This window comes from Nicotiana tabacum, chromosome 1 (assembly GCF_000715075.1).
Source record: "Nicotiana tabacum cultivar K326 chromosome 1, ASM71507v2, whole genome shotgun sequence".
Classification (NCBI taxonomy): Eukaryota; Viridiplantae; Streptophyta; class Magnoliopsida; order Solanales; family Solanaceae; genus Nicotiana; species Nicotiana tabacum.
In genome coordinates this window covers 99,271,528-99,284,027 of record NC_134080.1, presented here as the reverse complement: position 1 = coordinate 99,284,027, position 12,500 = coordinate 99,271,528, and the positions used below count along the sequence as shown (strand labels likewise).

The following is a 12,500-nucleotide window of genomic DNA, read 5'->3' as shown; positions in this document are numbered from 1 at the left end:
GGGAGTGTAATAACACTTCGCCAGTAGATTAAAATCAATAAAAGTAGGAGATTATCATAGACCTTGTGTCTATTCATTACTACAAAAAAAGCTTCTAGCAACCATTATTTAGCGGCAATAAATATATAGCCAGCAATTTATTCTCTAGACTCAATCTTTTACTAGCAAATGAACATTGACTATGAAAACTACTTTTTCACTGGCGATTAACAAAAGTGGCCGGTAAACGTTACTAGCAATTTTTCAAAGAACTTTTTATTAGTCTATTTTCCCTCCAATTTATTTCACTATTTCCTCCTTTAATTTTTATTTTTGCATCCAATAGAAAATGTATTTCTTTTCCTTTATATCTTGAATTCATCATTTAAGAGCCCTCATAGAATGCATCTCTTTTGGCGTCTATACTATATCTCTTTACATCGCTATGTCGCCTCTCTCCATAGAAACCCAGAACGTAGGGCTTCAAATCCTTAGAGAAAAATTGTAGATTTTCTTCGCTCTTCGGAAGTCCGAGATCAAGTAAAATTGATCAGTACTTATCTTCATCGTTTCCCAAAGATCTGAATTACTTCAATCTACTTGTCAGGTCAGTTGTCGATTTTTTCATTTTTAGATTCTCAAGTTTTTATACCGCATTTAAGTTGAATCGAAATTTTTCAAGAAGTCGGATTCTCGATGTTTGATTCAAATTGCTAGGTTTAAGTTTGATAATTAGTATGATAATTAATTCATCGCAATTTGTAGTAAGTTGAATTTTTGGATACGTGCTGAAGACTCCCCAATATTTCGAGAATTGGACAGAGTCAACAAGTGAGGATTTGGAATCTAAAAACTAATTTTTTTTCTTATTGGTAATAGAAACTGACTAAATTTACAATAAAAGTTGGTGTATCTTTTTCCGGGTTTGGCATCAAACATACTGACATTCTTCTAAATAGAGAAGATTTATTGTACGGTATCGTCCCTCTTTTCTACTAGTTACTACTAAAATATCTAATATATTTACTTTATGTTGGACAATATATCTAATTTGTTATACCTTGGATTTGAAATCATATAGAGCTGACAAAGAATATTGGTAAAATCAATAACATTGGTCAATAGAATGTTGTACAATAGAGGAATCTAATTTTGAAGTTTTATTTTATTATCATCCTCATTTACTGCCCTAGAATTAGGGTAAGAGATGTTCTAATTCAAATGATTCTTTAAGAGCATATCTCATGCAACTCACTTCATCCAATGCCAATTAGTTAGGCCAACTATGGAACAAGAGAATTGCACCATTCTTTGTTTGAATTTAATTAATAATTTACAACTGCAGATATGCCCAATAATCGATTTTGAATCTTGGCTACTGGAGCATGTTTTTACATGCAAATTGCCTAATTTTTCAAGGAACGTAAGTCACTTTTATTAATTGACCATAATATTTATGTTATGTTCTTTATCTTTTTAAATTCTTTGATCTTGTATAACATGGAATAACTCCTTTGACCAATGCCAAAAGTAATACTATCCATAAGATGACAGAAGATAATTTCAACATTTAATAATTACTATTGTTTAGTATTTGAAGGTAGTTAGTTAATTATATCACAAACTATAAAATCACTAATCTCTATACCGAGTCTACTTGTGCATTAAAGAAATAGGGCTCTTTAGCATATACGTATTTTTGCAAATTCAATAGTTACTTTTGAGCTTATATTTACATAATTTTATCCATGGCTAAATATTGGTGGAATATTAAACAACTAGATGACATGAAATTTTATTTCAAGAGGAGTACTAATGTAGTGACAAGAATTTCTTAAGTTATATTTTAATTATGTTTTGTAGAAGCAGCAATAACATTTAACTGCTGTAAAGAAGGTGCCGAAGCATGCTTGTCTACTCACCTTATGAAATAGGCTAGTAGGATTGTATTTGATTTGGATCAAATAGATGATGACTTCTTGTTCTTATTAGATATCAAGTTCCAAGCTTTTGAAGCATGTTCATTTGATCCTTCAATCACTTACTCATATCATGATGAAGCATTAAAGCTAGTTTCATGAACATTTTTCTTACAATTAGTCTCATATGTATTCTTTTAGATTTTTAAAGATGACATTTTTTAAAATTGTAATATTAACATGAAGATGTAAGATGGAGTTGGTGTATTATCTTTATAAACGGTTATGTGGATTAGAAACAACTATCATATATATATTTAAGGCCTGAACACCGTGGCCTTTCTTTTACATTCCAATTAGTGATAAAAACCCTCCAACAAATTCCTAAGACTTGATTCAAGAAATCTTTCACTGGGTGATTTGTGACAGTGGAGTGCTTTTAGGTTTGTTCCATCTTTTTCATGTTTCATTTCTAAAAACTTTTTGTGAAGTTGGATTGTAATGCTTAATGTTCTCATCCTTAGTATATTTGGTGCTACGTAATTGGATGGTATGCAATTATCCCAATGTGATATGTGACTCTTATTCAATTTAAAGTCAAATTTTCTGGTCTCCAGAATGCATATCTGATATAATGTGAAATCTTATGAATCTTAAAAGTATTTTCACATGTAGGGATGGTTGTCGGATTCATTTACATTTATCAATTTCGGGATAATGATGAAAAATATAAATCTATGCAATTACTACTCCATGTATGAACATGCCGTGAAGATAACACAAGAGATAAAAAGGCGTTGCATCAGTTGAATCAGTAGAAGCCAAACTATGACAGGTATGTTTACATTTCTTTTTAATGATGTATATATGACTATGACTTAGAGATTTCTTCATCGTGTTATCGAATCCTGAAAATTAATGAAAGTATGTGATTTTGACTTTTCAAGTCTAATGTATCCTTAACTGTCACATTAATTGTTGACATTATGACATATCTAGAGGTTTAGTCCTCCTATTAACTTTCTGCTGAGAAAAAAATGAATTAATTTAACTATAGAACGAAAATCATCCAATGATAATGTCATCTTGTTAAAAAAAAAGGCATTAAATTACCATATGAAGATTAGCATAAAATTGATTTTGAGCCTATACTACTCAACCTTTGAGATCTTCTCGTAGGAATTTATTTTTGAACAAAAAACTTTAATAGCAATTCCTTGATATGCTAGCATGAGTTTGTAAATGTTACATAGTTGTTCGATTAATTAGTGATGAACTGCATATGTGGTTGTTTATTTAATTTTATTTTGTTTTATCATTTCAGAACATATATTTTAATATTCAAAAACTTGGCAAGTGACAAGACTTCATTGTGATCAAGAGTTGGAGAATATTTTATATGTCTCATTTTGTCTTTTTATAGCTATTTGATAGCAAAATTTATTAGATTCAAAATGTGTGATGAACCAAAAGATCATCTCTTATTTAAAAGTCAATCTTGTATTTTGAGGCCTTAAAAACCTCATTTTGTCTCACCTCGATTTGCATGCGCAGTCCGGGCGTATATCCGGAAAGCCCTTATGTGAAAAATTTGAGAAAATGCTAATTCTGCCTTTAAAATTGAATTTAAATTGACTTCGATCAACATTTGGGGTAAACGGATCTGAACCCATGATTCGACGGTCCCGAAGGGTCCGTAAAAAAATATGGGACTTGGGCGTATGCCCAGAATTGAATTACGAGGTCCCTAGCCTGAGAAATAAATTTTTGAAAGAAATTGGTTAACGGAAAATATAAGAGTTTTTGGAAATTTAAAAATGTTTGAATTTGATGGTATCGGGCCTGTATTTTGGTTCCGGAGTCCGATATAGGTTTAATATAATATTTAAGCTGTGCCTGTAAAATTTGGTAAGAAACAGAATTCATATGACATGAATCGGACCCTCGGTTGTGAAAATGGAACTTTAAGCTTGAGATTTTTCTTTGATTTTAATGCTAAACTTGTTGTTCTAGGTGTTATTTCGGCGATTTGATTGCACGAGTAAGTCTGTATGATGTTTTTAGGATTATGTGCATATTTGGTTTGGAGCCCCGAAGGATTGGGTGAGTTTTGGATAGGCTTCAGGTGTTTTTTACTTAGAAAAATTTGGTGTAGTTGTTGTATCTAGTGTCTGTGGCACTATGCTTCGCAATCGCGTAGTCACTCTCGCGATCGCGAAGGGGAAACTAGGCTGGGGAGGATTTTACCCTACGTGAACGCGAGACTGAGGTCGCGAATGCGGAGCATTGGGGGACTGCTCTACGCGAACGCGATCGGTCAACAGCGAATGCGTAGCTTTAGGATGGGCTGGTCAGGGAACATAGGGAAACCTACGCGAACGCGACCCCTTTATCGTGAACGCGAAGGCAGGGCTGGGCTAAACCTTCGCGAACGCATAGCCTTTCCCGCGATCACGTAAGTCCTCAGATGGTAGCTCTTCGCGAACCCGACAATGCTCACGCGAACGCGATGAACACAGTCGCCCAGCATTTAAAACAAAAGCAGAACGGGATTAGACCCAAAATTTCATATCTCCTTCCCTAGAATCAGACCTTAGGCGATTTTTGAAGAGAAGTTTCAATACCAAATCATAGGTATGTGTTCTTAAACTCTTAGGCGATTGGATAGGAATGAATGAAAAAATATTAAATCGTCCCATATTGAATCTGGAATTTTGGTTCTTCCCAGAATTTGTACCACTTTATAATGTATATAAAATAAAACCGTGGATTATACCAAGCAAATTACTTCTTTTAAATTTGAATACAAATGAAAATGTTAGTCAAAATAAAAACATCAATAAAAACCAAAAACAAAACTTTTTTCTACGATCAAATAAAAAAATAAAGAATCGAATTCAAGAAGCAAAAGAACCCGCAAGTCAAGGAGAAAAAGAGCGTCAATTAGATATAGAAAACAAAGGAAATCTGGGCCCTGTTCTCTCAAAACATCAAAACGCTCTTAAAAAAGATTACGCGGAATCAGACACAAAGAAGGGTAAAAAGAAAAAACAATACAAAAGCAACACGGAAGCATTGGCCCGTCATACAAAAGAAAATCTGGTCACTCAATACGAGACAAGATTTATTGCTTTGGCCCGTCATGCTCTTATTATACTTCCCACCAAGAGAGAGAGGGTGAGGAGGTTTATTGAGGGACTAGCTCAGCCTATGAGATTGTAGATGGCTAAGGAGACAAGGAGTGAGATTTCTTTCCAGGATGCATCCAATGTGGCCAGGGAGTGTTCAGCCTATTACAAGGGAGTGTTCAGGGGTCTGACAAGAGGCCCCGTTATTTTGGCAAATTCAGTGGTGCCTCATCTGGAGGCAGGGATTCTTTTGGTAGGGGCCATCCTCCCAAGCCGTTTCATTTAGCACTTCAGGCTTTTCTCGGTGCTCTAGGTGGCCGTGATTCTTATATGCAGTATCCTGATCAGCAGTCCTACAGTGCACCATTATCTCCTATCAGTGCACCTCCGCTCCAAAGTCATCATGGTGGTTACTCAGGCCATCGAGTTCAGTTTCAGGGTCAGCAGTCTCAGCAGTCTCAGCAGTCGAAGTCTTGTTATACATGTAGTGATCCGAGGCACATTGCTAGATTTTTCCCTCGAGCATCGAGTAATTCTCAACATTAGGTTTCTCGTGCCATAGTTCCGGCACCAGGTGTTCCACCACCCGCTCAACCAGCTAGAGGTAGGGGTCGAGGTGTTAGAGGTGGAGGTCAGGCCATTAGAGGTGGAGGCTAGCCAGCAGGAGGTCGTCCTCGAGATGTAGTTCAAAGTGGTAGGGCCCAACCCCGATGTTATGCTATTCCAGCCAGACCTGAGGCTGAGGCTGAGGCCTATCACAGGTACGGTTTTAGTTTGCAGTAGGGATGCTTCAGTTCTATTTGATCCAAGGTCCACATATTCCTATGTGTCATCTTATTTTCCCCCTTATTTGGTTGTGCCTCGTGATTCTTTAAGTGCTCATGTTTATGTGTCTACATCAGTGGGTGATTCTATTGTGGTAGATCGTATCTATCATTCATGCGTGGTTGTTATTAGGGGTCTTGAGACCCGTGTAGATCTCCTGCTTCTCGATATGGTAGATTTCGATGTCATTTTGGGGATGGATTGGTTATCGTCTTATCATGCTATATTAGACTGTCATGCCAAGACTGTGACCTTAGCATTGCTGGGGTTGCCTCGATTAGAGTGGAGAGGGACTCCTGGTCATTCTACAAGCAGGTTTATCTCATATATGAAGGCTCGACGTATGGTTGATAAGGGATGTTTGGCCTATTTGGCGTATGCTCGTGATTCTAGTGCTGAGGTTCCTTCTATGGATTCTGTACTCATTATTCATGAGTTTCCAGAGGTATTTCCTGCAGACCTTCTGGGTATGCCACCCGACAGGGATATTGACTTTTGCATTGATTTGGCTCTGGGCACTCAACCCATTTCTATTCCGCCATATCGTATGGCCCCGCCCGAGTTGAAGGAATTGAAAGAATAGTTGTAGGACTTGCTTGATAAAGGCTTTATTAGACCTAGTGTCTCGTCTTGGGGTGTGCTGGTGTTGTTTGTTAAGAAGAAGGATGGATCGATGAGGATGTGCATAGATTATCGGTAGTTGAACAAAGTCACCATCAAGAACAAGTATCCATTGTCGAGGATTGATGATTTATTTGACCAGATTCAGGGTGCCAAAGTATTTTCGAAGATCGATTTGAGATCTGGTTGCCAACAGTTTAGGATTAGGGCATCCGATGTCCCTAAGACAGCTTTTTGCACTCGATACGAGCATTATGAGTTCTTAGTGATGTCATTCGGGTTGACAAATGCCCCAGCAGCTTTCATGGATTTGATGAACTGAGTTTTCAAGCCTTATTTGAATTCCTTTGTGATTGTTTTCATTGATGATATCTTGATCTACTCCCGCAGCCGAGAGGAGCATGAGCAGCATCTTCGAGTCGTTCTCCAGACTCTAAGGGACAACCAATTATATGCTAAGTTTTCAAAATGTGAGTTTTGGTTGAGTTCAGTTGCATTCTTGGGTCATGTTGTATCAGCAGAGGGTATCCAGGTGGATCCTAAGAAGATTGCGGTAGTTAAGGACTAGCCTAGACCCATATCAACCACATAGATTCGGAGTTTCTTGGGTTTGGCAGGCTATTACCGTCGGTTTGTGGAGAGGTTTTCATCTATTGTAGTCCCGATGACCAGGTTGACCCAGAAGGGTGCTCAGTTTAGGTGGTCGGGCGAGTGTGAGGCGAGCTTCTAGAAGCTCAAGACAACTTTGACTACAACGCTAGTGTTGGTTTTGCCTATAGGTTCAGGGCCATATACAGTATATTGTGATGCATCTTGTATTGGACTTGGTGCGGTGTTGATGCAGATTGAAAGGTTATTGCTTATGATTCACGATAGTTGAAGATCCACGAGAAGAATTATCCAGTTCATGATGTGGAGCTAGCATCCATTGTTCACGCACTGAAGATTTGGAGGCATTATTTATATGGCGTGTCGTGTGAGGTGTTCACGGATCACAAGAGTTTGCAATACTTGTTCAAGCTGAAGGAGCTAAATTTGAGGCAAAGGAGATGGTTGGAGCTATTGAAAGACTATGATATCACTATCTTGTATCATCTGGGGAAGGCCAATGTAGTGGCCGATGCTTTGAGTAGGAAGTCAGCCAGTATGGGCAGCCTTGCGTATATTCCAGTTGGTGAGAGACCGCTTGCTTTGGATGTTCAAGATTTAGCCAATCAGTTCGTGAGGTTGGATGTTTTTGAGCCCATCTGTGTGCTAGCTTGCACAGTCGCTCGTTCTTTATTATTTGAGCGTATCAGAGATCGACAGTATGATGATCCCCATTTGCTTGTCCTTAGGGACATGGTGCGGCATGGAGGTGCCAATCAGGTTACAGTGGGAGATGATGGAGTTTCGAGGATGTAGGGTCGTATTTGTGTGCCTAATGTGGATGGACTTCGTGAGTTGATTCTAGAGGAGGCCCATAGTTTCTTGTACTTTATTCATCCGGGCGCCACTAAGATGTATCAGGACTTGCGGCAACATTATTGGTGGAGGAGGATGAAGAAGGATATTGTTGTGTACGTAGCTCGGTGTTTGAATTGTTAGCAGGTAAAGTACGATCATTAGAGACCCGGTGGTTTGTTTCAGAAGATTGAGATTCCTGAGTGGAAGTGGGAGCATATCACTATGGATTTTGTCCAGGCAGAAGAGTTATGCCGACCGTAAGGTTCGCGATGTGCCATTCATGGTCGGAGAGCGAGTGTTGCTCCGGGTGTCGCCCATGAAGGACGTGATGAGATTTGGGAAGAAGGGCAAGTTGAGCCCTAGGTTCATTGGCCCTTTTGAGATCCTTGATAGAGTGGGAGATGTGGCTTACAAACTTGTGTTGCCACCAAGTTTATCAGTTGTGCATCCAGTGTTTCATGTGTCCACGCTTCTGAAGTATCACGGCGATCCATCCCACGTATTAGACTTCAACACTGTCCAGTTGGACAAGGACTTGACCTATGAGGAGGAGTCGGTATCTATTCTAGACCGGTAGGTTCTTCAGTTGAGATCAAAGAGTTATCATTTAGTTCCTATTTAGTGGAAAGGTCAGCCTGTCGAGACAGCTACCTGGGAGTCCGTGTCCGATATGCGGAGCCAATATCTCCATCTTTTCCCTGACTCAGGTACTTTTCTATGTCCGTTCGAGGACGAACAATTGTTTTAGTGGTGAAGAATGTGATGACCTAAAAGGTCATCTCTTGTTTTAAAAGTCAATTCTATGTTCTGAGGCCTTAAAAACATCCTTTTGTCTCACCTAGATTTGCGTGCGCAGACCGGGCATATATCCGGAATGCCCTTATGTGAAAAATTTGAGAAAATGCTAATTTTGCTGAATTTAAATTGACTTCGGTCAATATTTTGGATAAACGGACCCGGACCCGTGATTCGACGGTCCCGAAGGGTCTGTAGGAAAATATGGGACTTGGGAGTATGCCCGGAATTGAATTCTGAGGTCCCTAGCCCGAGAAATGAATTTTCGAAAGAAATTGTTTAACGGAAAATATAAGAGTTTTTAGAAATTTAAAGATGTTTGAATTTGATGGTATCGGGCCCGTATTTTGGTTCTAGAGCCCTATACAGGTTTAATATGTTTTTTAAGTTGTGCCTGTAAAACTTTGTAAGAAACGGAATTCATATGACGTGAATCGGACCCTCAGTTGTGAAAATGGAACTTTAAGCTTGAGATTTTTCTTTGATTTTGATGCTAAACTCGTAGTTCTACGTGTTATTTTGGCGATTTGATCGCACGAGTAAGTCCGTATGATATTTTTAGGGTTGTGTGCATGTTTGGTTTGGAGCCCCGAGGGCTCGGGTGAGTTTCGGATAGGCTTCGGGGTGTTTTTGACTTAGAAAAATCTGATATAGTTGTTGTATATGGTGTCTGTGGAACTATGCTTCGCGATCGCGTAGTCACTCTCGTGATCGCGAAGCGGAAACCGGGCTAGGGAGGATGTTACCCTACGCGAACGCGAGACCGAGGTCGCGAACGCGGAGCATTGGGGGGACTACTCTACGCGAACGCGACCAGTCAACTGCGAACGCGTAGCTTTAGGATGGGCTAGTCAGGAAACCTACGCGAATGCGACCCCTTTATCGCGAACGCAAAGGCAGGGCTGGGCTAAACCTTCGCGAACGCGTAGCCTTTCCCGCGATCGCGTAAGTCCTCAGATGGCAGCTCTTCGCGAATGTGACAGTACTCACGCGAAAGCGATGAACACTGTCGCCCATCATTTAAAATAGAGGCAAAATGGGATTTGACCCAAAATTTCATATTTCCTTCCCTAGAATCAGACCTTAGGCGATTTTTGAAGAGAAGTTTCAACACCAAATCATAGGTATGTGTTCTTAAACTCATTTCTTTCATTTTCCATCAACACCATTAGATTTCTAGGCCTAAATCTTGTTCTTTAAGGGTAGAAATTAGGGATTTTAGGAGAATTGGGGATTTTACAAATTTGGGGATTTAGACCTCGATTCGGGGTCAGATTCCAAAACTAATTGCATATTTGGGCTCATGGGTGAACGGGTTTTGATTCGAACCTCGAGTTGACCAAGCGGGCCCGGAATTGGGTTTTGACCTTTTTGGAAGAATGTTGGAAAATCTGTAATTTTTCATTTGAATTGGTTTCTTGAGCTTCGATTAATGTTAATAAGTTAATATTGGCTAGATACAATAGAATTGGAGGTGGAATCAAAAGGGAAAGCGGAATTTGAGTCTTGAGTTTGGCTGTGGAATCCGAGGTAAGTATTTGGCCTAACCTTAGCTTGAGGGAATAGGTGTTGTGTCTTATTTGCTGTGTGTTAGTGTCGAGCACGACATATAAGTGAGGTGACGAGTATCTGTACGTTGGTGTCAAGCATGCCCGTGAATCTTATATTAAGATTTTTGTGATTTTATTATGTATTGATCATGCTTAAATTAATGATTAGCACTGCGGAACAAGACTTATGATAAATTCTTGGTAATTGACTATTGTCGAGTATTGGCTCAAGTTGAGGTTTATTTTCTGAAGTAATTGTTGAAACTAGATTGGTTATAGTTGATTCCCTTGCCGGGACTATATTGTTTCTATTGTTGACTCCCTTGCCGGGATGGTATTATTTCTATTGTTGTCTCTATTGTTGATTCCCTTACCGGGATGTTATCATTTCAATTGTTTGGGTGAGGAAGAGTGTAAAGCACGAAGGGTGATGCCGTGCACGATATTGTGAGTGAGTGTTAATGCACGAAGGGTGATGCCATGCCGATATTGTGAGTGTTAATGTACGAAGGATGATGCCGTGCCATATTATTGAGAGTAAAAGCACGAAGGGTGATGTCGTGCCGTTTCTGTTGATTTTTATGGTGAGGATGAGAGTAAAAGCACGAAGGGTGATGTCGTGCACTTGTTTCTATGTTATTATCTTTGTTGCTTCAAGTTTGATATTTACTTTGTCGCTTTACTTCATTATTGCCATAACCTGATATCCCCCTCAGTCTGTTTCCCCCTTTTTTCGTCTTACTCTGTTTAATGCTTATTATTATTACTTCTCATATATGATTAAATTGCACAGGTTTATATGGTTGTCGCGTCCTAGCCTCGTCACTACTTCGCTGAGGTTAGGCTCGACACTTACCCGTTGTATACGGTGAAATCGGAGAGTCCAATTTCTCGCCATTAAGGCACTTCCGAAGATCACCTCGAAGGCTCGAGGCCACGGCCAAGTATACTCCCTCGAGGGCCATCGACACCCGGCCTTAGGGCAGTGATGATTACGGCAATGGTAGAAATGAGAAGTTCCCAAGGTACACTGCAAAGACTGATAACCTAGTGAGCTACTCTAAACCCGAATCAGGGTGTCATCTAGCTGTCCCATCTCTACTTCTTTGTCATTAATGTATTTTGTACTATGTTGGAATTTCTCTCCTATATAAAGAGGATCCTTGTCATTTTTTGTAAACCTCTGTTGCTTTAGCTGCTCTACACGAAATATACAAGAACATTCTCTCTGCTCTCTAACACATTCTCTTGATATTATTGTTTCTATTTATTATCTTCATTGTTGTTCATCATTTATTGCTTATCATTGGCCATAAAGATCCTTCGTTGATTTCACTATAACTGTTAGCCATACTTCGACCCCCTCGATAGCTCCTAGCCGAGCTCCGGAATCGACCTCGAGGCCCCCGAATCGACAAGCTCGAGGCCTCGACTGTCAACCTATCGGTTTGATTATCACCTTATTCCTAACTCTCATTTCGTTTCTAAGTCTCACAAACACAGCATCAAACTACTTAACAACTAGCATAAAAATAGATCACATATTTTTAGAGTCCCATCAACAAATTTAATTGTTATTACCATTTTCACGGTAAATAGTTTGGCTCCCACCGTGGGGCTAAAAATAATAGTGATTATTTTCTTGCTGGTTTTACTACATAACGCAAGTTATCTTTCACGCTTTCTCTTGTCCAAGATCTTCGATTTCAGGTCGAAATGTCTAACTCAGTGAATGGAGGTGAAAACAACAATCTTAAGGACCACAGAGAAAATGGTGTTGGTGTTCCAAGTGTTGATGTGCCACCACAAAACCCTGGGAATGTGCCAGAACCAATCCCCGTGGACACCGTCTCACGCAACGCCCAACGCATCGACGTAAGCTCCCACACTGATAGGAGTGTGCGCCAAGGAGATCCACAAGAAGCTCAGAAAACCCCAACCAGGAAAGAACGGGAGGTTAGCCTTCATGTTATTTTTGAAATGTTGCAGGTACAACAGGTAGCTATTGCTCAACTGCAGAGTCATCAGAAAACTCCTAGCATGGTAGCACCGGGGACAACTCTCCCAACCGAACAGGTATTGGAGAGATTGAGCAATAACGGGTCGATGACCGATTCCGTCGTCATAAAAATGCTCGAGGACCTCACCAGAAGGATCGAATTGGGCGAGAAAATGATAGAAGCTAACGACAAGAAGGTCGAGATCTACAACTCCACGGTCGACCAAATTTCGGGCGC

General features: G+C 39.7%; 1 long non-coding RNA gene across 3 annotated transcripts; it reads left to right on the top strand.

Moving 5' to 3' along the window:
* Positions 1–353: 353 nt before the first annotated feature.
* Positions 354–11,533, top strand: LOC107825873 (uncharacterized). 3 transcript variants are annotated; one of them, XR_012708943.1, is made up of 4 exons: positions 354–586; positions 1,325–1,402; positions 2,574–2,733; positions 11,057–11,533. It is a non-coding gene; the product is annotated as an uncharacterized LOC107825873 (long non-coding RNA). The 3 variants fall into 3 exon arrangements; XR_012708942.1 differs by lacking the exon at positions 1,325–1,402 and having other exon boundaries at positions 364–586; positions 11,057–11,525; XR_001657167.1 differs by lacking the exons at positions 1,325–1,402; positions 11,057–11,533 and adding an exon at positions 3,223–3,433 and having other exon boundaries at positions 364–586.
* Positions 11,534–12,500: the final 967 nt, after the last annotated feature.